Source organism: Rhincodon typus, chromosome 11 (genome assembly GCF_021869965.1).
Source record: "Rhincodon typus isolate 14 chromosome 11, sRhiTyp1.1, whole genome shotgun sequence".
NCBI lineage: Eukaryota > Metazoa > Chordata > Chondrichthyes > Orectolobiformes > Rhincodontidae > Rhincodon > Rhincodon typus.
Window position 1 is genome coordinate 54700069 of NC_063342.1, and position 25270 is coordinate 54725338.

Sequence of the window (25270 nt, forward strand, 5' to 3'; positions counted from 1 at the left end):
TTTTCTCCTCCACAGATGCTGCCAGACCTGCTGAGCTTTTCCAGCAACTTTGTTTTTGTTAATGTTTTGTTAACTGTTTTGAAGAAGGGTTGTACAGATTAGAAATGATTAATTGATTGATTTATTGTCACGCGTACCGAAGTACAGTGAAAAGTTTTGTTAATGAGCTATACAGGCAGATCATAGCAAGCAAATGTAACTGTTTCTTTCTCCACATGTGCTGCCAGAGCTGGTGAGTTTCTCCGGCTTTCTCTGTTTGTTTCAGATTTCCAACATCAACAGTGTTTTGTCTTGATATATATTTAAATGGTCAACATCGTGGAAGAGTGGGACAACAATGCTTATCATTTCTGTTCAAAACACACTTGTATTCTCCTCTATACAGGACATTTTGCAGCAACAGCTTAAGCAAGAAACCCACTCCTAATACATTGCCAATGATGCACAGTGTCCAGCAGTGTGAAAAAAATTCCCCCAAGGGAGTCATGCAACACTGTTCACTCTCTGCTTCAACCTGCATAGATACTTCCAACATTCACTTAATGGTTTCCTGGGATGGAGCAGCTGGCAAAGAACTTGTGTCCCATTACTATACGCCTCGGCGCATTGGCCTATCACAAGAGAGCAGTGCAAGTTTTAATTTTAAGCCATGCACAAAAGTATCAGGATTAATCCAAGAAGAAGGAGCTAGCTGTAGTGGGTTGATTGGACATGCTGTACATGTACAGCAGTATACAGAAATCATTGGAGTTTTATTTTGGAAAGGAGGAAGGGGTTGGATTTAAAACGGTAAGCCAAGTTACTGGGTTGGAAGAAAACATGATATCATGCTAATAACAAACATAATTCAGGAAGGCAAATGCAATGTTGGCATTTATTTTGAGAGGACCTGAATATAAAAGCAGGGATGTACTACTGAGGCTTTATAAGGCTCTGGTCAGGCCACATTTAGAGTATTGTGTGCAGTTTTGGGCCCTATATCTCAGGAAGGATGTATTGGCCCTGGAGCAGGTTCAGAGGAGGTTCACGAGAATGGTCCCAGGAATGGAAAGCTGAACATATCAGGAACGTTTGAGGACTCCGGGACTAAACTCATTGGAGTTTAGAAGGATGAGGGGGTATCTAATTGAAACTTACAGAATACTGAATGGCCTGGACAGAGTGGATGTTGGGAAGATGCTTCCATTGGTAGGAGAGACTGGGACCCGAGGGCACAGCCTTAGAGTAAAGGGAAGACCTTTTAGAACGGAGATAGAGAGAAACTTCTTCAGCCAGAGAGTGGTGAAACTGTGGAATTCACTACCACAGAAGGATGTGGAGGCCAGGTCATTGAGTACATTTAAAACTGAGATAAATAGGTTCTTGATTATCAAGGGGATCATGGGTTACAGGGAGAAAGCAGGAGAATGGGGTTAAGGAACCTATCAGCCATGATTGAATGGCGGAGCAGACTCGATGGGCCGAATGGCCTAATTTCTGCTCCTATGTCTTATGGTCTTATAATTATTTGTTCAGCAAGACCATGTACTCTTATTGATATCTTATTAAGGTTAGATTGAATCTATTTCACAATTGTAAAAACATCCTTTTTCCTTAAAACATGTTTTGTCCATTCCCTCAACAGGATCACTATTTACTGTTGGCGTGATTTAATGGTGCCACTTACCACACAGCATTTCATCCAAGTAGCTTTCTGATATACTTCTCTCCCCCACCACCAAAATACATTTCATTAATCAAACTTGTACAGGCAAAAAACGTTAGAAATTAGGATCCAATTCCATGATTGAGAGATTTTAGGCGAGATGACACAATCTGTGAAATTTGTTCCAAGTTATTCTTTAATGAGAAAGAAAATTCGCCAGCAATTTTCACCAGATTGCGGTATTAAAAGGACTCGGACATGACTAATTCCACCAAGACATGAAGTTAACAGTGTTTTAAAGGTCACAGTAACAGAAGTGACAACAGTTTGTCAATAAGGAACTTTTAGTGTTCACAAACAAGAACAGAAATTGCCGGAAAAACTCAGCAGGTCTGGCAGCATCTGTGGACAGAAAGCAGAATTAACATTTCAGGTCCAGAGACCCTTCTTCAAAACTGTTCTGAACCCAAAACATTAACTCTGCTTTCTCTCCACAGGGAGATGCAGCCAGACCTTCTGAGTTTTTTTCCAGCAATTTCTGCTTTTGTTTCCGGGTTCCAGCATTCACAGTTCTTTCAGTTTTTGGTTTAGGGGCGATGTGCGACAGCAATGTTTTCTTTCTTTCTGGTCCCTCAAAAATTGATGCCCAGTGCTTTGTATCCAAGGTTCACATTTCATCAGTGGATAAAACAATAACTGCCACTGTTTATGGTTGCAAGGTCTAACCAACAATTAGACTATTTCAATATCACATGGTTAAAGGTTATAATTTTTAGTTCTGGCACAATGAGCCTGTGCTTCCATCTTTCTTACAGGAGCAGCACTTTGCTATTTTCCCCTTTCTGTTGTAATAAGACACGTGGTAACAATCACTTGTTAAACTGTTCCACAGATTTGACATTAAACATGTTAACCAATCTTTCTGGGCTATATTAATTATCACTGCAGTTATTGCAAAATACTGGTTCACTGGTTCTGATTATGCAACAGTCATTGACTACTTTGCAGAAGAAGATGTTGAAAACTCATAATATTCAAAACCTTTGCTGAAAATTTGCTAATCAATGAGAATAGCAGTCTTATCCTACATCTTAGACATATAACACCACCAAATCAAAAATAATGTTAATTTTAAAGAAATGTACAGAAAATGTCAAAATGCTGTCCTACATCATATAAAAATTACCCACAAAAAACTATAGCGACTTAATTCAACATCTCCATTAGCACACACATAAATGAGCTATCCATCATTGCCTTTTCCTTTCATGCCTCCCTCAGAGGTGCTGTTGCCTGTTCTGGTACACCTACCCGAAACTACACCAGATGAAATCCCACAATTGCTGATTTTCACTTGAAGAGTGAGCAGATGGCCGTGCAGTGTAACCTCAAGCAGATCTGGGTCTTGTGTGCCCATCTTTGCACTGCAACACCTCCACATTTGTCACTGCAACCTTAAGAGGTAAAGTGGTCGGATGGCAGTGATCATATCAAAGGCAAATGCTGATGAGCAGAAAGTGTCATTTCTTTTCATCTGGTGTTGTGGAAGAGCTTTATTCAGGTCTTTGAAGGTTTATTTATTTTAGTTTTTTTTAAGAAAGGAGTTAGCTGTCTAAAACAATGAGTGTTTGAGCCATACAAATTGAAAAGGCTGCAAAATTAATCTGCTATGTTAGCTCACTTCAGCATGTGCTGTTTGGTGTGCATGTATGCATATTATTAATGTGGAGGTACACAGATCAGACTTGGCTGTGGCTCATCCAAATTAACAATCCGTTAACACTCTGTGTCAAGGTACAAGCTCAAATAATGGCAACAGGGTTCAGTATAAAGAGGCTTTATAAGTGTAAGTGATGATGTTCTGTACCTGGGTTAATCCAGAATTGGCAGAGAAAGCCCCTGTTGCAATGAGGTCACATTTGTCTTGAAATAAAAAAGCAATTCTTGCAAATCAGGCAACAGGAACCTGCAAGATTCAAGAGTGTGCTACCATTTGGGAGATAGAAATACCAGAAACAATGACACAGTGACTTTGATGGCCATTGGCAAAACTTGGTGACCTGTGAAGTGTGAGATAAAGGCACACGTGCATTTGACTATCTGCCTGAAGAGCCAAAGTCTCCTGCAGGGATATATTGTGTTTGTCTCCAGGAAACATTGTTAGCATTTGTCGATTCTACAGAGAGGGTATAGTCTCTGGGTCATTCCTGTCGCTGGATTGTCTCTTGTGTACTCCAGATGCTTGAGGCCTACAGAAGGTGTTGCTCCTCATCAGCTCTGAGCCATGCCTCTTTCGCCAGCTGCAGCTTCCCGGCACCAGGTGATGAAAACAAATGTCCTGGGCAGCCTTGCTCTCTCCTGTTGTAATGGGTGGGGTAACAACCCCTACATAGTCCAAAAATGCTCACTGCCCACTTTACTCTCTTCCTGCACCTTTACCCCGTCATTGGAGGAATGTCATCTCAACTCAAGGACAATAGGGTTCCTCACGATAGTGTTTTAGGTCCAACCATCTTCAGCTGCTTCATCAATGATCTTCCCTCCATCATAAGGTCAGAAGTAGGATGTTTACTGGTGATTGCACACTGTCCAACACCATTCTCAACTCTGCAGATATTTCATATCACACAAATGTGAGGTAATGACCTTCTCCAATAACAGACAAATTAATCATCGTCCCCTTGACATTCAATGGCAGTGCTATCAATAAATCCTTCACCATCATCATCCTGGAGGTTATCATTGACTAGAAAATTGAACTAGACTAGCTATATCAACACAGTGGCTACAAGAACAGGTAAGAGGCTAGGAGTACTGCAGTGACTAACTTACCTCCTGACTCCCCAAAGACATGTCTACCATCAACAAGACAAGCCAGGAATGTGAAGGAATATGCCCTACTTCCCTGGATGAGTGCAGCTCCATTATCACTGAAGAAGCTCAACACCATCTGCACAAAGCAGCCCGTCCGATTGGCACCACATGCACAAACATTCACTCCCCTCAACCCTGATGCCCAGTAGCAGCACGTACCCTATTCACAAGATGGACTGCAGCTTTCACCAAGGCAGCACCGTCCAAACCCACATCATTACCATTTAGAAAGAAACAGCGTGGGAACACTACCACTTCCAAGTTCCCCTCTAAGCCACACATCATCCAGAAATACATCACTGTTTCTTCAGTGTCCCTGGGTCAAATTCCTGGAATTCCCTGCCAAACAGCATTGTGAGTGTACTTACACAACATGCACCACAGTGTTTCAAGAAGGCAGCTTACCACCACCTTCCCAAGGGTGATATGAGATGGCTAATAAATATTGGCCCGGACAGTGATGTCCACATGCCATCAATGAGTTAACAATAAAATAATGGACAAGTAAATCACCTTTTTAAAGGGGCACAGCTAATTGGCTGGGTTCTCATTTGAAGACTTCCCACTGTTTACTGGTTTGTCCTCAGATAATGCATTCAACCCATACAAAAAAATCACATCCTCCATTGATAGGCTTTTAAATTAGCTTTTTAGCCAGGCTTCCCCAGCAGAACCCATGCGAACATGGTCAGCACCAGGAACACTATGGGGCGGGGGTTGGGGGTTGGAAACTGGAACATGTGTCTTTTTGGAGCCCTATGCTCTTCTGTTCCTGCTGCTGGTGAGAACCAAAACTCCAAAACACTGTCTATGAAATGAAACTCTCAAATATTATGTTCTCTGAATTTCCTTCAGAAGCAGTCTCTGATAAATAGGTCACCAGTTCAGCAGTGCTGCAGAATTCAGAAAGAACGAAAACCCATGGAAGGGACCAAAGCCCGGCTCTGCCTGCAGTTATCTGCTAATGTCAATGAAGGCCTCATAGGTTGATTGTTTAATTGTCAACAAAGTTGTATCTCAATTACCAACAGATTTCTCTGCAAAACCGAATTGCCAAGAAACTGTAGAATTAGGCAGTACTCTGATCTCATTCATCATCTTTCAACAAGAGTCATTCAACTTGATAAATTAACCAATCAGGGAAAACTGGGTAGCTGGATCTACTCCGAACAAAGATTCAAATGATCCCGACATAGATCAGGTCAAATAACATCCAAGGTGCACACTCATAAAGCATTCATGGTCCACTTTAAAAGGAAAATACTTTAACCAGAACAAATACTGAAGATTTAATACGATTGGCTCCTTTGAGAGAGTTTAATGCAATGAAGAGACGACACTGTTCATCACTTGGTCCTAAAGCATGGCAAGAGATTAAACAGTCCTAACAACCAATGTACTGCTTTGCAGAATGACTAAAGTCTCTGATGTACCTTGTGGGTTGCGATATGTTAGTCCACAGAGCACATGCCAATGGGTCAATTTTTCAACAATACTAAATAGTTACATGTCTACAATATCATGTCACAGACATATAAACATAAACTGAGTTCTGTGCTTACCAAGTGACTGTACATTATATATTCATTGCATACTAACTGAAGACAACACCTTCATGCCAGTACACAATGTTTGAAGGTGAGGCAGGTACTTTTACGCTGGAATATCACATGTCGTTATGTCATGTAACTTTCTTAAAAGTACAGGCCTGGCTGATCTGGAACCTATGCCACAATACCATATTCCTCCAATTCCCTTAAAAGAATGAAAAGTATTTCTCCAAAAAACATGCAAAAGGATTCATGCAGATATATTGTTCCTATACATTGAATCGTGGGTGTCCAACATGACCAAATCTGGTATTTACACTCTGACCCGGACTGAGGAGTGTAGCTTCACTCTGCGGTAGGTTGTCATCACAGATGGATGCTTATTATTTATCACAGATTGGTGGTGGTTGTTGCATGGCATCATTTCTTTGCTGTCATAACATCTTTGCTATCTGAGTCATGTGATGAGTGGTTGATGATCCACACTTTGGACATGTCAACTGTTTCTTTGCAGTACTTACCAATTGCTTATTAGAATGTCATACAACCTGGGCTTGATACAATAATGCAGTATGTTTGAGTGAGCAAGTAAATGTGAGTATAAAAATCTGAAGCTCTTACGTTCTGTCCTAGTTTAAAATTGGGGTCTGCACGCTCACTGATCATGCCCTTGTACTGTTGTTTCCTGCCTTTCTGTTCAGACAAAATATCTCAAATTTATGAACTGTGTGGAGAAACTTAAAGATACTGAACTGTTTGTAAGCTTTTTGGATTAAACAATGTTTACTAAGGATTGAGATCAACTTAATGCTATCTGCAGACTTAAGAATGTCAAGGGGCTTTTTGTTTTTTTTGTCCTTGATTACTGTGAAACCTGCTTGGAAGAGGCCATGTGCCCTGAAATGATGGTTACCTAGCAACCCTTTCTGGTCCTGGTTTTGTCCCGTAGACTTCTGAAAGCAAAAAAAGGAAAAAATCCAAAGCTTGCAATAGAGGAAAATTTGTCTTCCTCAAGTTCTGTCTTGGGTCGAGGTATTTGGGAATATGATTTAAGATTCCACATGTCAGTATTTTGACTATTTTGCAAACTCGGACCATTTTTCAGATAATGGGAATCAGCCAGATTTTCAAGCGAGCTGAACCTCCCTGGAGGATCTTCCATCAGTACACTGTTGTCATCAACTAGAAACCCACTGTACTGGGAGAATATTTCAATTTGTGGAGGAATGAGATTTGACCACCAGCATATTTCTCCCCTCACAGTCATAACATTTCTAACATGTGGTTGGGTAGACAGAGAACTGTGTGGATCTGTCTTCCAAATGTGAGAGCTGCTGGTGACAGCAATTGACTTGAGGAGTAGTACATATATTTGACTGAAAATCTTAGCGTGTGGCATTACATTTAATGATCATGTTTTTTTCTGGTACAAACAGTGCATTCTGAGACTACTCAAGTGCGGGCAGTGAGAAAAGGAGGTAGTACGTTGAACACCCCATTTCCTGCACACAACTTGGAAGGGTGTACTGCAGACTGTCAGATACAATTTGTTGAAGTGCACCACACAAACTGAGTGTATGGATCAATGGCTCAACAACATCTGCTTCTATAGGTACATAAAAATGAAACATGTGGCTCAGAAAAATGTGGATGCATTGTGGACAGAGTCAAGAGAATTCATACTGGGGAGGTGAGAAACGACACAAATTATTACTTTGGGCCAGATTTTTCTAGGATCATGGTTTTACAAAGCAAAATACCTCCAGTGTTTCTGACAGCAGATTGCATTCAAAGCACCTCAGAGCATAAAACATTCAGGACAGGGCAAAGTGGGTCCCTTTTGTCACTGTACCCAGCGGTCAGAGATGTAAAGAGCCAGCAGAGACAGCCACTTTGGCAGCTGCAGTCAAAAGCTAAGTACATAAGGCAACTGTGAGATTAGAATGCTGAGAGGGCAAGGTGCCAGGCAGATAGGGTACCAGCATGCAAGGTGATCAGCTTGGTAATAGGAGTGCACGGGGTAGATCACGGTCAGTCAGGTCATGTTGTGGGGGTGATGTTCAATCCAGAGGCAGGGGATGAGGGGAGAACAGGGGTTGGGGACTGAGGAGAAGAAGGGTGGGGTTGAGAAGAGGAGTGGTCAGGTCAGGATCTTGGGTGGGGTGTGTGGTGTAATGGCTCTGGCAGATGCGTATTTGGGAATGTACCAGGTAAGTTGGGGGTCAGTTTAATAGTTACTTATGAGTGAGACTACACACATGAGGTCTAACCTTTCTCGAGTAGCTACTTACTGAACATCAACAGAATCCTCATATTCTCTGATTTAAAGGAAGACTTTGAGAGTTTCAGGTGCAATGGAATTGCCCAGCAGAACTTTGAATTTCCCAGGCAATTTCCGCAGAGTCTGTGACAGTGAGCAATCTACAGGGTCCCCATGCTCAATTCCCAACTACATTTCAAACATGATTATTTAACCATCATAAAATCCTGGCTTTTGTCATCACTGTGTTATGGACCAGAGCAGACCCCCTCAAAATATTTTAAGAAGGTAGCCTAGACCCTAGCCTTTTCTTATTTTTAAGCTAAATGTAAAATGCCTTGTTCCATGGGCCATGCAACTGGTCAAACTACTCAATATGAAGCAAAAACACAACTTATTTAAATGCTATAGTTCAACTATAAGCAAAAGAAAAAAGAACTTGGCATTACAATCTACTGGAAAACTTCACCGAATTACAGATTCAGTAACTGTTACTAATTAACTGTTCCAATATTGGAACATCCCATAAATACTCTCTTGGCAAAAAGGGAAATTCAGAAAGGTAGATTTGTCTCACAGACAACCCAGTAGAGAGAAACCCCAGCTTCTAGTTGTAACCAAGGGAAAAGATAGCTTCTGTTTCTTCAAGCCCATAACAGTAACTGCTTAAATCTAAACCTAGAAACTAAAAAAAAGGAGGCCTGGTCTGTGAGACCTTGCCACACCCAGCCAGGCAGCCTCTGTTGTTCCAACTGAAAAAAACCCAAGGCCTCACAAGCTCTTTCCTCACGTGGATTGCTCAATACCTCTGCTTTACAACCTCTCTTCAAAACAAAGGGACAAAATAACCTCTTAAAGCCATAGCATCATCGCAATTGATCCAAGGAAGAGACAGGAAATCTCTCAGAATTCGGGGTTCACGGGACTACAGAGAATAGGGAACTGAAGGAAAATAGGATTAGTAAGAAGATAATATTGGAGAAACTAATTGAACATAAGGTTGATATATTCCCAGGACCTGAAGTTCTACGTTCACAATTTTGAAAAGGTAGTTATGGAGGTAATGGGTATATTGATGATCATCTTCCAAAAATTCTGTAGATCCTGAAAATGGTTCCTGCACATTGGAAGGGAGCACATGCCATGTCATTATTTAAGATGGGAAGGAGAGAAACAACACAGACCTGTTAAGCTTACTTCAGCAAAATGCTAGAATCCATCATAAAGGATGTGACAAATGGACACTTGGATGATGACAATTTGATTAGGCATGCTCAAGGGGGATTTGTCAATGAGGAATAATGTTTGACAAATTTGTTGGAGGTTTTTTGAGGACATTATGAACAGAATTGATTTTCAGAAAGCTTTTGTTAAATGCCTGACAGGAAGTTGGTTAGAAAAATAAAAGTACTTCATTGCCTGTAAAGGGCTCTGGTCTGTAATCTTATTTTTCACACAATCCATCTCTTATTCTTTCCTTCCATGATACTCAATGATTCCCAGAAGTACCTTAATTGCACTTCAAGAACTCTTCTTTAGACAAGGCCAGTTAATCATTTCCCAGTTTCTCCATCTCCACTGTATTTGGTCTGATAATATAACATTGCACATCTCCTGGTGTTGTAGAATCATACAGCTGTACAGTATGGAAACAAGACCCTTTGGTCTAACTCATCCACGCCAACCAGAAATCCTCAAACTGACCTAGTCCCATTTGCCAGCATTTGGCCCATATCCCTCTAAACCCTTCCTATTTATGCACCCATCCAGATGCCTTTTAAATGTTGTAATTGTACCAGCTTCCACCACTTCCTCTGGTAGTTTATTCCATACACACCACCCTCTGTGTGAAAAAGTTGCCCATTAGGTCCCTTTTAAATCTTTCGCCTCTCACCTTAAATCTATGCCGTCTAGTTTTGGACTTCACAACACCACGGAAACACCTTGTCTAGTTACCCTATCTATGCCCCTCATGATTTTATAAACCTCTGTAATGTCACCCCTCAGCTTCTGATGCTCCAGGGAAAATAGCCCCAGCCTATTCAGCATCTCCCTATCCCTCACCCTCAACTTTTCCAGTGACTGGCAGAATGGTCAACGATGTCTGACTGATTTCATGCAGTACTGCTCTTACCCCTTCCTTTCCTTTTCCAGAACCACAATAAGTTTTCCTCGTCCTCATCTTCCATCCCAACAGCCTTCATAATCATTGAATCATCTGTCATTTTTCGATAACGTCTAACTACATGCTATTTCTACAACCCTCCACTTTCAGCTCTCCAAAAACATTCGTTCTCTCTAATCTCATCCAATGGCACATTTCTAAACAAGCACAAAAGAAGGAACACTTGCCTTTGACCCACTTCCCTCTCATCTTCACAGCCTCAGGCACTCCTTCCAAGTGAAACAACATTTCATATTTACTCCTTTGAGTTTAGTCTCCCTCAATGTAGTACAGTTTAATGAAATAACCCAGCCACCAACCTTGACATTGAATAGTGCTACCATCACTGAATGCTCAACTATCAACAAATGCAACTGGATTTGCCACATAAACACAGTGGCTACAAGAGCAGGTCAGAGACTTGGAATTCTGCAGTAAGTAATTCATCTCCTGACTCCAAAGCCTTTCCACAATCTACAGGCACAAGTCAGGAGGGTGATAGAATACTCTCCACTTGCTTGGATGCGTGCAGCCCCAACAATAGTCATGAAGCTTGACACCATCCAGGATAAAGCAGCCCGCTTGATTGGCACTACATCCACAAGCATTCACTCCCTCCACCACCGACACTCAGTAGCAGCAGTGTGTACTACCTACAAGATGCACTGCAGAAATTCACTCCACAACCACTTCCATCTAGAAGGACAACGACAGCAGATACATGGAAACACCATCACCTGCAAATTCCCCTCCAAGCTACTCCCCATCCTGACTTGGAAATATATCGCTGTTCCTTCACTGTCACTGGGTCAACATTCAGGAATTCCATCCCTAAGGGATTTTGAGTCCCCCAATAGCACATGGACTGTAGCGGTTCAAGGCTGCAGCCCAGCACCACCATCTTCCCAAACAGGGGACACGAAATAAAAAGTCAGTCCATGAGTGAATTATTGAAACTTTGCTGTCAAGAAGCAGTCTCTTCTATAAAGGAGGGAACAAGCACCGATCAGGAGATTGCTTCAGAGGACACCTTAGCTGTCGATTCAGCATTGTACAGCTTTCCAGACTCTACACTCCCAACAATCTTAAATCATAATTTCTGCTTTTCTCGCTTTTTCACATTTTATTTCCCTTTTGAACAGCAGCTGTTGATAATGATTCTATTATTTCCTATCTATCTCCTCGCGAGTTATCTTCTTTTCATTTAACATTTTCCATTAATATTCACATTTGCCTTGCACCATCATTTCATTTGTCATTTCGTCTTTCCTGTCCATATCTATTGGACCTTCCCTTTTCTTTTACCTATTTCCCAGCCTCTATAATTGCTTGAAAACCATGGCATATCTAACTTTTCCCAATTCTGGCAAGAAGCCATTGCTCTGAAATGTTAACTCAATTTCTCTCTCAAGTCACACGACAGCAGGTTATAGTCCAACAGCTTTATTTGGAATCACTCAAGCTTTTGGAGTACAGCCCCTTCGTCAGGTGCACTGCACTCTAAAAGCTTGTGTGATTCCAAATAAACCTGTTGTGGAGCGACTTCTGACTTTGTCCACGCAGTCCAACACTGGCGCCTCCACATTATTCTGCTTTTAAACCATTTAGGGACTGGATTAATGTAAATGCAGATACTGACAGCAGACGCAACAACCATCGAAATCAGGAATTCAGTCAGTCTACTAATTTCAGAAGTGCGCAAATTAATATCATTCAATTGTAAATTGCCACATGTCGAAGTACTTGCACCTGGAAAAGTGAAATGTGATCCCGTCATTATTCACTTTGAAACAAAATAGAAACTTAGTACAACAATAAATACCTGTTGTATTTGTCATTTATTCTCTCTCGCCTTCCCTGTTGCTCTCTCCCCACTCTCCATCCCCACTGGCCTCTCATTTTCCCTGCTTAAAAAACTCACCTGAAGTGCTCCCAGTTAAGGACTGCTGACCTGGAGCATCAATTCTGTTTCTCTCTCCGCAAATAGTGCAAAATTTCTTGGATATTTCCAACACTACTTATTTTTAATTTTAGAATATTAGGCTGTATCCTATTGCTTCATGATGTTTTTGAACAAAGCTTCTTTTTGGGAATACATCAAAAATAACTCATTCCTCAAAATCCAGTACCAAGACTGTAAAGGTTTTTCAAAATATTCTGGTACTTCTGTTTGACCTACAACAGAGAATTAATCAGACTAGCAGAAGGGAACATTGAGCTATATGATCGATTGCAGGTAACACACTGAACTAGGGATTCAATCAAACCAAACTTGAATCAATACGCTAACAGAAGCTTGAAGAGCAATTACTGGGGAAAGGTATATGCTGAAATAAGGGCACTGCAGTATTGACCCAGAAACAGTGTTGCTTTCTGGATTTCCCATTGTTTTAAGTAAAAGAGTGAAATGGTGCATGGGGTCAAGTGACGGAGCAAAGAAAAGACAGCATCACTCTTAAAGTGAACAACACTGAGCTAAGGTGACGGGCTTTCACAGAGATAGCAATGACAAGGTAACTGTTACTTATGCCTTGGTATAAGTACACCAAATTTACATCGCCAAAGATTCAACACCAAAATAAAAGTATTGAGCAACTAAACTGCACATAAATTCAAAGATTTACTCTACAGCACAACCAAAGTGACCTGCTACTGGAGCGGAGCTGTCACAATCCCGATCTCTCAGCTGCAGCTGTCAATTCCAATTCTTCACCATACATACAAGCAGCTTGGGGAACTGAACCACACCAACCAACCACTTCATCTTTCTCCAAATCTCTTCTCTGCACCTGCATGTGGCACACAGACAGGCAGCACTGGTGGCATGCTGCATATCTGGTAGTTACGCTCAAAGCTTTGGGGCAGCAGCATCTGACTGTGTGCTGACAGCATAGCCCTTATTAACATTTAATAAACCCCAGTTGAACCTCCAATCTAGTTTCACAAGGACTTAAAATTCTAGCTGATCATTGCTTCAAGCTGGAAAGAAATTAAACTAACAGGTTTTAACAGAATAATATTTGGAACAACAGCACATTCACGGTTTTGTGAAGTGGTTCTCGTTTGAAAATATTTCATTCTATTAGTAAGGGAAAGAACAAAATAAATCTGACCAAAGAGCCGATTCTTATGATTTTGCGTTGCAGACATTTTCTGGAGGGATTTTCACTGAGAGGCCTGGCAAGTTTTCTCATGAATCTTAACAAATGTGCTTCACAAACAAAAACAGAAAGTGTATGAGAAACTAGAGAGAACAACAGAGTTAACATTTCAAGTCCTGTGTTAACGGAGCCCAGATTTTCAGCATGCACAGTGCTTAGTTAGTGCCACGTTAACTACCTAGCCTGCCCCTATGGCATCTGTCACCTCCAATTTCAGCCTCATTTTGCCACGCACTGTTCTGAGAACAACTTGGGAATCGGCGGACATCTGCCATAAGATCGGCAACACTTGCTGTCACACCATCTTTAAAAAGCTGTTGCGTTCCTATTATCTGAGGTGACCATGCCAGTATGGTCATGCCTGACCCCTGCAACTCCATGAAACCAGGTGCTCCTGAAAATGGATGGAACCAGCTCCAGAATGACCCCCTTTCCATCCATTCTTGACCAGCCCGCATATACAAACACTGGTGCTGCCTTCCCCCCACAATTCTCCATTGTCATCACTTCACCCTAACCCTCAACCCACAGCTCCCAGTCCTGAAGAATAACATTGGTTTGACGAAGGAGACTCAATGCCCCCTCCCCAGCCACCAATAGAAATGAAGGGTGGCGGCGGAGTGAAGGAAGGACACAGAGTTTCGGGTGGTGACGGCTCTACATCTCCCTGGCTGTGTTAACCCTACCCTTTGAACTGGCTGCTGTGGATTCACAAGAATGACCGTGACACACTCGCCAGACTGCAGAGGCATGACCTTCTCTTCAAAATCACCTTGATCAGACACTGGAGGCCTGGTTGCCTGATTACCACAGTGTTTTTGCTGCATAAATTGCAGGCACATGGCGCAATTGAGAGATTGAGGTCGTGTAGCACCAGATGAGAACTGCTGACCTACAAGGCAGGCTGCCCTGTTATTTATCAGTGTTACTTGGCATAACAACCAAGGCAAGGCAGGGATGCTGCGAGCCCCTAAGAGAGTGAGTACTGACAGCAAGCGAGCAGACCAGACTTCTCTAATCCATAAGCTGGGTGACTGTCTGTGCACACAAGCTGTCTCTGCTGCAGCGTTTCAACGTGAGCTGTTGGTGCACCCTGCAATTCAAGTTGGTGCTGCCAGAGCACCCTGCCATCATGTTAGAGAAGTGCCACAATGGTCATGTGTGGAGTTGGAAAATGCCAAATGCTAATGTCGGTGACCAGCAGGTGCATGCTACTAGTGTTTGGGTTTGTACCCTGTGATAAAGTTTGTAGTATGTAACATGGAGGTCATTTGGAGTCAGCAGTGAGCTGAATTCGTTAGGTACCTGCTCTGATTTCCATGTCAAGTTGTCTCCATGCCTTGCTTGATCGGCATGATTGCCAAGATAGGAAGCTGAACATTAATGAGGCAAGATGGCCGTCAACAAGGTATTTCACGAGCAATAGTCCCCCTCCATCAGCAAACCACTGCTGCCTAGCAAGAAGCTCACCACACATTTGTCATAAGCAGAAAAGATGGACAAAGATTTGTCAAGATGGGCCTCAGATTTGATTCTACTACAAATCTCGCCATATTCCACATTGCTCAGACCCCATAAGATTCTGCTCAGACTCTCTGCTGTTCTCTTCATTCTTTAATACAGTAATAGTTTTGTGTAGTAAGCTCTGAAGTGTTCCAAACTTCAGTTCTTAATATCACTGATTGTGCCTCCCTTGAATGAGCACCCTCTAGAACTATCAGTTTTCAATCATGGAATTTGCCACTGAGGTGATTCATTGTAAAGTTTATACAAAAGGGCCTTGCGGCACAGTGGTAATGCTTCTACCTCTGAAGCAAGAGTCCTGGGTTCAAGTCTCACCCGCTCCAGAGATGTGTAAAAAGATTTCTGAGCAGTTTATAGAAAATATCCTATCGAGCTTCTACATTTGTTATGCTTCAGGAATATCTGCTTTAGGTTAAATAAAGTAGCGATTGGGATCGTGTGAGTGGTTGCAAATCCTCCTTGATCGCAAACTGAGTGGCTTGCTGGTGGGATAGTGGGTGAAATACAGACTGTCTTGCTGGAAAGAAGATATTTACACCTGTAACCACTGAGCAGAGGAGCTGTGCTAATGAGTTTGCAAGTCTCACAGGGAGGTGTTAGGAATAAGAAGCTTTACAAACAACAATCATACTTTAATTATCTATTCAAGTGAAATTGAGTGTTCAGTGAGCATTTTCAGTGCTTGCAAGGTCCAGCAGATTCACATCGCCTTGAAAATGGGCTTTCAGTGTGGACCAGGCCACAGCAACCCACTAGTATCAGCTTGCTCAACCTGATTGAAATAGGTCAGTCTGCGAGAATCTGAGAGCGAATGATGAAAGACAGGGTGTGAGAGTGAGCACGGGGACTAAAGCAGCCAGTCTCGACTGTTCCCCACATTAACTCCAGATGGGAGCTTTTGCTCAGATTGGAGAGATTAAGTTTGCAAGGATTAAAACAAGGCTCAAAGATATGCCTAGTTTTGGCTAGAGGGAGGTATCTCCAGGATAACCTTCACCGTGAACAACAGTTAGAGGATTATACTTCAAGGATTTATATGTATTTGGAAAGGCAAAGGCTGATTAGGGATAGTCAACATGGTTCGGTGCTTGGGAAATCATGTCTCACTAACTTGATCGTGTTTTTTGAAGAAGTAAAGAAGAGGATCGATGAAGGCAGAACGGTGGATGTGATGTATATGGACTTCAGTAAGGTGTTCAACAGGTTCCTCATGGCAGACTGTTTAGCAAGGTTAGATCACATGGAATACAGAAAGAACTAGCCATTTTGATATATCACTGGCTCAAAAGGTAGAAGACAGAAGGTGCTAGTGAAGGGTTGCCTATGACCAGTGGTGTGCCACAAGGATCAATGCTGGATCCACTGCTTTTCATCATTTATCTAAATGATTTGGATGTGAACATAGGAGATATGGTTAGTAAGTTTGCAGGTGACACCAAAATTGGTGGTGTCGTGGACAATGAGAAAAGTTACCTCAGAGTACAATAGGATCTTGATCAGATGGGCCAATGGGCCAAGGAGTGGCAGATGGAGTTTCATTTAGATAAATGTGAGGTGCTGCATTTTGGAAAGGCAAATCAGGGCAGGACTTATACACTTAATGGTAAGGTCCTGGGGAGTGCTGCTGAACAAAGAGACCTTGGAGTGCAGGTTCATAGTTCCTGGAAGGTAGGGCTGCAGTTAGACAGGATAGTGAAGGTGGTGTTTGGTATACTTGCCTTTATTGGTCAGTGCATTCAGTATATGAGTTGCAAGGTCACGTTGGGGCTGTAAAGGACATTAGTTAGGCCACTTTTGGAATTCGGAGTACAATTCTGGTCTCCCTGCTACAGGAAGGATACTGTGAAACTTGAGATGGTTCAGAAAAGATTTACAAGGATGTTTCCAGAATTAGAGGCTTTGAGCTATCGGGAGAGGCTGAATAGGCTGGGGCTATTTTCCCTGGAGCGTCGGAGGCTGAGAGGTGACTTTGTAGAGGTTTATAAAGCCATGAGAGGTATGGATAGGGTCAACAGACAACGTCTTTTCCCCGGGGCAGGGGAGTCCAATGGGCATAGGTTTAAGGTAAGAGGGGAAAGATTTAAAAGGGACTTAAGGGACAACATTTACACACAGAGGGTGGTGCATGCATGGAATGAGCTGCCAGAGGAAGTGGTGGAGGCTGGTACAAATTCAACACTTAAAAGGCATCTGGATAGGTATATGAATAGGAAGGATTTAGAGGGACTGGCCAAATGCTGGCAGATGAGACTAGATTTATTTAGGATATCTGGTCAGCATGGATGAGTTGGACCGAAAGGTCTGTTTCCATGCTATACATCTCTATGGCTTTATGACTCTATCTGAAAAAGGAAGCAGGCCATGAGAAGCTGAGAATAGCTTTGGACAATGTAGTACTCACTTAAGGGACAGAGTAAAACATGGAGGAGATTTGTTTTGGCTGTTTCAGGTTAAATGCAGGATAATTACTGGATAATTAAATGGAGCATAATTTGAATAGTATTTAGGCACTTTGCTTAACACAGTAAGCCTCTTGAAAAAACTTGAAATCTTGCTGCGATCTTTGCAGTCAACCAGTAAAAAGTAAAATAACTTTCGTTTTTTGGAAGAGCAATTGAGCTCTAAGAGGATTGAAGCATCTTTAATACATCAGACGAGAGACAGCTAATTATTTCCAATTGAGACTTGATCAACTTTATGGTCTCATTTTAATATCCCTTTTAAACAGCAACAAATTCAAAAACATAAACAGTCAATTTCCAAGTCAATAATGGGCAAAAAGAAAGTGATTAAAAAGCAACAAAACTGATTCAATATAATGAATGACAGAGGGGAAGGGAACAGTCAAAAAGCCAGGAAAAGCAGGGGACAAAAAGGAAAGTTGAGGAAATAAGCAGAGATATGAGGAGATGAACAGGTAAGAATGAGCAAGAAAATAAAACTAGGTGAAAGGGGGGGGAGAAAAAGCAGTGACAGAAACAAATAAATGAAAACGAAATTTTATTTCAGAGAAATGCTATTTTTGATAAGTAAAGAGAGAAACAGGGAAAAGAAAGTTATGAATCTCAAACTTGACAGAGGGCAAATGCATTGGAGCACAAACCGATTAACAGATTCTGCTACTAGAAAACAAGCAATAAATTCAGAATCATTTCTCTTCCTAGTGATGGAATTTTCCAATGTTAAATCTATTTTCTAATGAAATACCAATTTTATGAACAGGAAGAAAAATCAAGGATCCATAAATTTCATGCCAAATATAGATTCTGCTGATTCCTTTAAATCCAGTCATAATATTTTACAAAAGGCTTTGATGCAATAGGCTGTGAAGCCATAAATCTGAAGCATGCCTTTTTTGTTGCTAAACTTGTTCCTCAGAGTCCCTCACCATTGAACACTATATAGGATCCCAGAACTGTTAATGGTAGGCCTCTGAGGAGTGTTGCTGAACAAAGAGACGTAGGGGTGCAGCTGCATAGTTCCTTGAAAGTGAGGTCACAGATAGACAGGATGGTGAAGAATGCTTTTGGCACGCTTGCCTTCGTTAGTCAAAACAATGAGTGAACAATCAGAAGGGTCCAGAGCCGAAACGTCAACTTTCCCGCTCCTCTGATGCTACCTGGCCTGCTGTGTTCCTCAATTGTACATAAGCAGCATTTCTGCAAGCAAAATCTGCCCCAAAAGCAAAGAAGACACTCCTAAAGGGTCACTGGACCTGAAATAGTAACTCCGATTTCTCTACACAGATGTGGCCAGACCTGCTGAGTTTCTCCAGCAATTTTTACTTGTGTCCAAAAGGAAGCACTTCCTTGCTCTGCAAATGAAGTGCTTAACATCAAGCAGATACTCAAAGTTAAATAAATGCATATATGGCCTAAACGATATCTCAAGAAGTTTGATGCTTTTCAGTCAGACTTGTCTTAGGAAAACTGTGTTCCGCAGTTGACTGCAGACCCTATGTTTTAGTTACCCTTTCAAGGACAACATTCAGGCTTCTTTTTATGATGCACGTAGATTTTTCTTTTCCCGAAAAGGCCGAGGGGTTCCTGTCTGGCTCATTTGCATTTCATGGTTGTGAGAACATGTATATCCAATGCCAAGTAAGAAAGAACTTGTACTCTGAGGTCATTAGCCCTTATCTGGGGAGGAGATGGCTGAGAAGTATTATTGCTAGACTATTAATTCAAAGACCCAGGTAATGTTCTAAGGACCTGGGTTCAAATCTTGCCAAGGTGGATGGAATTAACCCATAATGTGGTTGACACTTAACTGTCCTCTGGGAAATTAGGGATGGGCAATGGCTAGTCTTGCCAGTGATGCCCACTTCACATGAATGATTATTTTAAATCTCTGTTTAGCTAATTGTCTTGGGTTCCAACAGCAGTTTGGTTGGTGATCATCATGATTGCATCCTGTGAATAAATGAATAAATTAAAAGAAAAAGGACTCATAACTATAGCTGTATTTCTGTACTGGTGTTTTAATTTGTTTTAGAAGTGGAGCCGTTGACTAAGTGTAACCTTTGTTACCAAGTTAAATCTAATACAATGTGTTTAAATATTGCAGACTTAGACTTCCACTTTCCCTTAAACTTACATCATTTAAGAATTCATTCTTCAGTGAAGAATCTCATTTCACTCTTTTTGCACTCTTTGCAGCAATTTGTTTCAATTAGCACTTGTGATCTCTATTACTTTTACATAGCTTTAATTTAAAGGTAATGGTTTTCCACTATATCTTGTGTCTTTTTTTTTAAACAAAAAGGGTAATAAAACTCATTGTAGGCATTCAAACACCACAGCTGGGAAGAAAAATCATTTCAGAAATGGCTCTAAGAAGTGTAAATGGTTATTGAGAAATGGCTGCCTAATTAATGGGAACTTGACTAATTAAATAAGAATTGAGACACGATCGCAAAAGTATTAATAATGCCATCCTGACTGCATATACCTCTCCTTTATAAAACAAAAGGGTAAAGAACGTTTCAAACTATCGAACAGTCCGAAGGAGACAATCAACAGACCATAGTGAAAAGGATGGGTCCGTAGATAATTGAAATAGCAGGAAGGAGGTGATAGTAGGGAGTGGCATTAGTCATGTCCACCACTCTTAAGAGCCAAGTGAGATTGTTCAAAAGTCACTTAAACCAATTAGCAATAACCTTACCTTGGCCAATGACGTACTTCATCATGTTATGGGTTGTGGTTTGGAAAGTTAATAAGAACCCATTTTCAGTTACAGCACACACATATTGTTTGAAAGTGAATTTATCCTGCTGTCGAAGTGGAAGCAAAAGACCCTTGAGATGTAAGAGCAAGACCAGAGGCAAAGTGTCAATTCACATCCTGAGCTGAACCAGACAGTAAGAGCCATAGCTGACCCAAAAAGTCGCTGCCCTGTTTTAATAGGTATCATTTATAACTTAAGTAAAGTTTCCTGAGTTACTACACCAGACTGTCTACTATTGCTCTACCGATTAAACTCCCAATGAACAAATTAACATTGAGATTTGAGTTTTAGTTGTAATCCATGGATTTTACACAGAAGAGAAGTAAAAAGTACCTTCATGGCAGAAACCCTTGGTCTAGTTGAGGTGGTAGCAAATTCTAAAATGGATTCAGCAGAAATTGTCATTGCTATATCAATAATAAGTCACAATGGGATAACCTACTCAAAGAAAGTGTAAATGAGGAAAAAAAAGTGAGGATCAATATAGCAGTTTTAGAAGAGATGCTGTAGAACTCAAAACTGAAATAGTAGCTAGCAGTGGTCAGTTACTTTATTGCTTTGTGATAAAAGAAATGAGCTCTAAGAAATTGTTAGAAAAACGGAAAAAGAAATGCTTTGGATTTTAATGGCCACAAACAAAAATGGCGCAAATGTTGCTATTCGGCACAATATGTTGACATTTTGTATTTTTGTTTGCTTTTCATCATATTTGTTCAAAAAAAAATCTACTACCAGCTAGTACGGTCTGGCAGACGTGCCAGACACCAAACACAAATATAACGGTCATATGTTAATGGAGGGATAAGTAATCAGTCTTGTTGGAGCTGGTGGCCTGTGAACTCGAAATAAAACTCTGACTCAAAAAAAATGACTTGACTCTGTCTAATCAGCATTTTAACCTCTGATATATAACATACTGCTGTTTTATCATGACAACAATTAGGTTGAAGGGTCTACCAGATTAAACATTCTCTTTCTTTTTAAGCCCATTAAATCATTAAATTACTGAGGTATACTGTGATAGAAATTTCACTCAGCCTGGAAAATCATTCACATTATATAGAAGAAAACAAATTTTACTTGATTAGTGGGTGAGTTGCTTTACAAAAAATGCTTTGATTCACTTGTATAAATGAAGTGGATTCAGAAGACTGTGGTTCCACAATACTCAGGCTTAAGAATGAGATTGGGAGCTTTGATTCATTTAACTATTCATCTATCAGTTCAACTACAGCTGCAAGTGAACAATCTAGCCAGTTGGTATCCAAGAAACGTTAATAAATCAGACTTTTCAATACTTCCAAGAAAAGAAGTTAACAGAACAGCATTGATTCTCAAATGTGTGTGCATGACATTCAAGTTCTATATAGCAGTAAAACAATCTTTTCATTTCAAAGTTTTTTGCAACGATCCATAAGAATGCAGTTCAACTTTCTGATTGATGAAAAATAATCATTTCCGACAACACTTGCTGGTCCCTGCTGGGGTGATACTTACTTCATTTAGTTCAATTGCAACATCCTGGAAGAAAGCCCACAAGAAGGGCAGGACCTCAAGGAAATAAGTCATAAAATGACAATAATTTAGTTGTCCGCTGATATGCTGTTCCAAAATATTGCCCATTCATTGAACTTATGAACTCTGAAGTGTATAGAGAGAGACAGAGAGAGAGAGAGTAAAAGTTAAAGTCCTTCACCTGAATTTTGGAGTCAGTGATATAATGACTGGTCCAGGTTGCTCATTTCATTTTCCCTTATGCTTTCTGTGGCTTTTTAATTATTAGAGAACAAAAGCAGCGTAACACCTTCAGAAAGAATGTGAAGCCAACAGGACTAGGACAAGTTGCAGTGTTTCCTTAATCAATCAAAATGGAGAATCCGTACTGCGACAAGTAGCATCTAGACATGAAGGCTTAATTAGTTTGATACCATCATGTATAGATGACTAAACAAAGAGGAACAGAAAAATGGGAAACAAAATCTTTTAAAAATTTAACATCAAACAATAACTAAAATCAGAAGGAACACAACAGCATTTTTCAGCGGCACTTGCATAGTAACAACCTGCTCACTGATGCTCAATTTGGTCCCAGCATGGCCGCTCAGCTCCTGACCTCATTACTGCCTTGGTACCGACATGGATAAAAGATCTGAAATGCAGCAAGATGGCAACAGTGGCTGTTTTTGACAGCATTTGACACAGCAGCCAAAGTTCAAGTCAAAGGGAATCAGGTAAAAACTCTCCACTGGTTGGAATCATACCCAGCACAAATGAAGATGGTTGAGACTGTTGGGGGCCAATCAGCTCAGCCCGTAACATCACTTCAGGAATTCCTCAGTGTAGTATCCTAGGCCCAACCAACTCCAACTGCTTCTCAAAGGCCCTAATCTCCATCAATGTTAGCTAAGTGCAGATGTTCGCTGATGAATACACAATGCTCAGTATCATTTTCAAATCCTCACATAATACAACTGCCCATGCATCAAGACCTGGATGACATGCAGATTTAAACTGTTAAGTGGTAGATAAGATTCATAACGCAAGTGCCAGGCAATGACCATTTCCAATAACAGATTATAACATCCCAGCTTAATATTCAAGTTACAACCACTTCTGAATCATCACCCTGGGGTTACAATTGGCCAGTAATTTAACTGGACCAGCTACATAAATGCTATAGCCACAGGAGCAAGATGGAGGCTGGGAATTCTGCTGTAAATCGCCTTTGCAATTCCCAAAGACTATCCAACATCTAAAAGGCCTAGGTGAGGTGTTTGGTAGAATACACTGCATTAAAGTAGATGAAAGCAGCTCCTGTAATGTTCAAGAAGTTCAACACCATCCAAGATAAGACTGCACTGCTCCCCCCAACTTTTACAACACACTATGACAACAATGTGCAGCAGAGACAAATTGTGTTGCAGTAATTCACCAAGGCTCCTTCACCATTGCCTTCTAAACATACAACATCTGGAAGAGAATGTTAACTTGTATGGCAACTTTCTTGTATATAGGTGGACATCAGAGGTCAATGTCTGATTTATTCTTTAATAATGGAGAGCGTTGAATGCCTCTGATACTTTAATGGAAAAATCTAGCCACTATTTGGATTATTGCACTTCCTTCAATTTGCTGGAAAACGCAGTTAACTATTATCAATCAAATTGTTGACAGATTGGAAGGCAGTTTTTTAAAATTCTCATCTTCAATTCTTCCACAACTTTGATCGCCCCTTTCTGTCACTGCACGTTCTCCTAGCTCTACAGTGCTTGAAGAATCCTGCTTTCATCTAACACTAGCCTCTTGTTCAGTTCGCACTTCCTTCACCAACAGCAGCCAGGTCTCTATCTCTGGATAGAGTTCTGGAATTCCCACCCTAAATAGAGTTGACAACACTCTAGGAATGGCCTAGAGTCACCAAGAATGGAAGATCAATCGCTAGGATAGTCCCCCATGCAACCAAGGAGAGAGAAAGAAAAATCACAGGCATTGAAAAATATTTTCTTCGTCTTGTTCAAATGTTTCTGTTTGGCAGATGTTAAAATAGTCAACATGGGTCAAAAAAAAGGCTGCTGGGCTGACAGTCAATTGGGTGATGAGTCTTATGACATTCCAAATGACACAAAGCCAGAGCATCACAACGAAAAGATGCGTTGACTGGAACACAAGGGCATGACAGAATACGGGACATTCAGGAATATATTTAATTGTAGTTTGCAACCCGGTCCATGAACCTCTTCACCTATCCACTTCTCTCTCCTCTTTTCAAATGTTCCTGGAATGTTTCTGATTAAAGTTTGTTGTCATATCTTCTTCTGATTTGTTTTTTTTTATTGTCACGTGTATCTTGTTACAAAGATGCAGTGAACAGTGTTGTCTTAAAACACATAAAGATGAACATAGAATATAAAGGCAGAAAAATGAAGAAATAAAAAGTGTCCAACTTTACAGTTGCTAATTTATGTCTGATTAGGTTCCCATGAAGTGCCTTAGGATATTTTACTCTGTTTGTTCTAATAAGCTATATATATATATCAACAAACTGTACACTATAGACTTACAACTGGAAGCACAGTTTCTCACATCACAAAATATCTGTACCGTACAACATATTATCATATAAGAAAGAAAAATAAATCATTTTTTAAAATCCTTTGATTCTTATAAAAATCACAGTAAAAATAAGTGATAGGCTGCATCCATAATGGGATTTCATATACATGAGATAGTGCTAAATATATAATAATTATTATTATTCAGGAAATTGGATTTTTTTAAGATGATGAGTTTTTGTTAATGCTGTGAAGATAATTTTTGACACAAAGGTCAGGAACAAAGACCTAAATATGTAATTTCAAGGCAGACATATTAATTCAGTTAACTGTATAGTGGACTCCTCATGTTTGTGGATAAAATGTTTATATTGCACAGTTTGAGATGCATAAAGAACATGCATTAAGGCAATTTGCTTAGTTTTGACTTTAAAACAGAATCTTCCAATATTTACATCAGAGGTATCCAAGGTTTAGGTCAGAAAAGAAACCAACAGGTGAACCAAGCATTTTTCCATTTAAGTTCAGGGGAACCAGTCACATTCAAAGAAGTGGTTTCTAGTCTGTGGTGCTTCCAAGCAACAAAAACTTGCATTGAAGTCAAATTATTGGAAAAGAAAACATTTAGGCTTCAGAATTGTGGAAACAAACTCAAGTGAATCACAAGAAAAAGGGAAGAAACTGGACAGTGTCAGCTAATCAAGGTTTAAGTGAAAAGTCATACTAAGCTCGATATGATGATTCATTCTCTCTCATCAGAGACCTCCTGAGTTTTTCCAACATTGTGCATTTGTTAAAGATTTGAAAATGC

At 40.6% G+C, this 25270-nt stretch overlaps 1 protein-coding gene across 2 annotated transcripts in view; it reads right to left on the reverse strand.

Annotated features, from left to right (window-relative positions):
- dmd (dystrophin) overlaps nucleotides 1-25270 on the reverse strand; it is a 1291331-nt gene that overhangs the window by 1227441 nt on the left and 38620 nt on the right. The window lies entirely within an intron of this gene.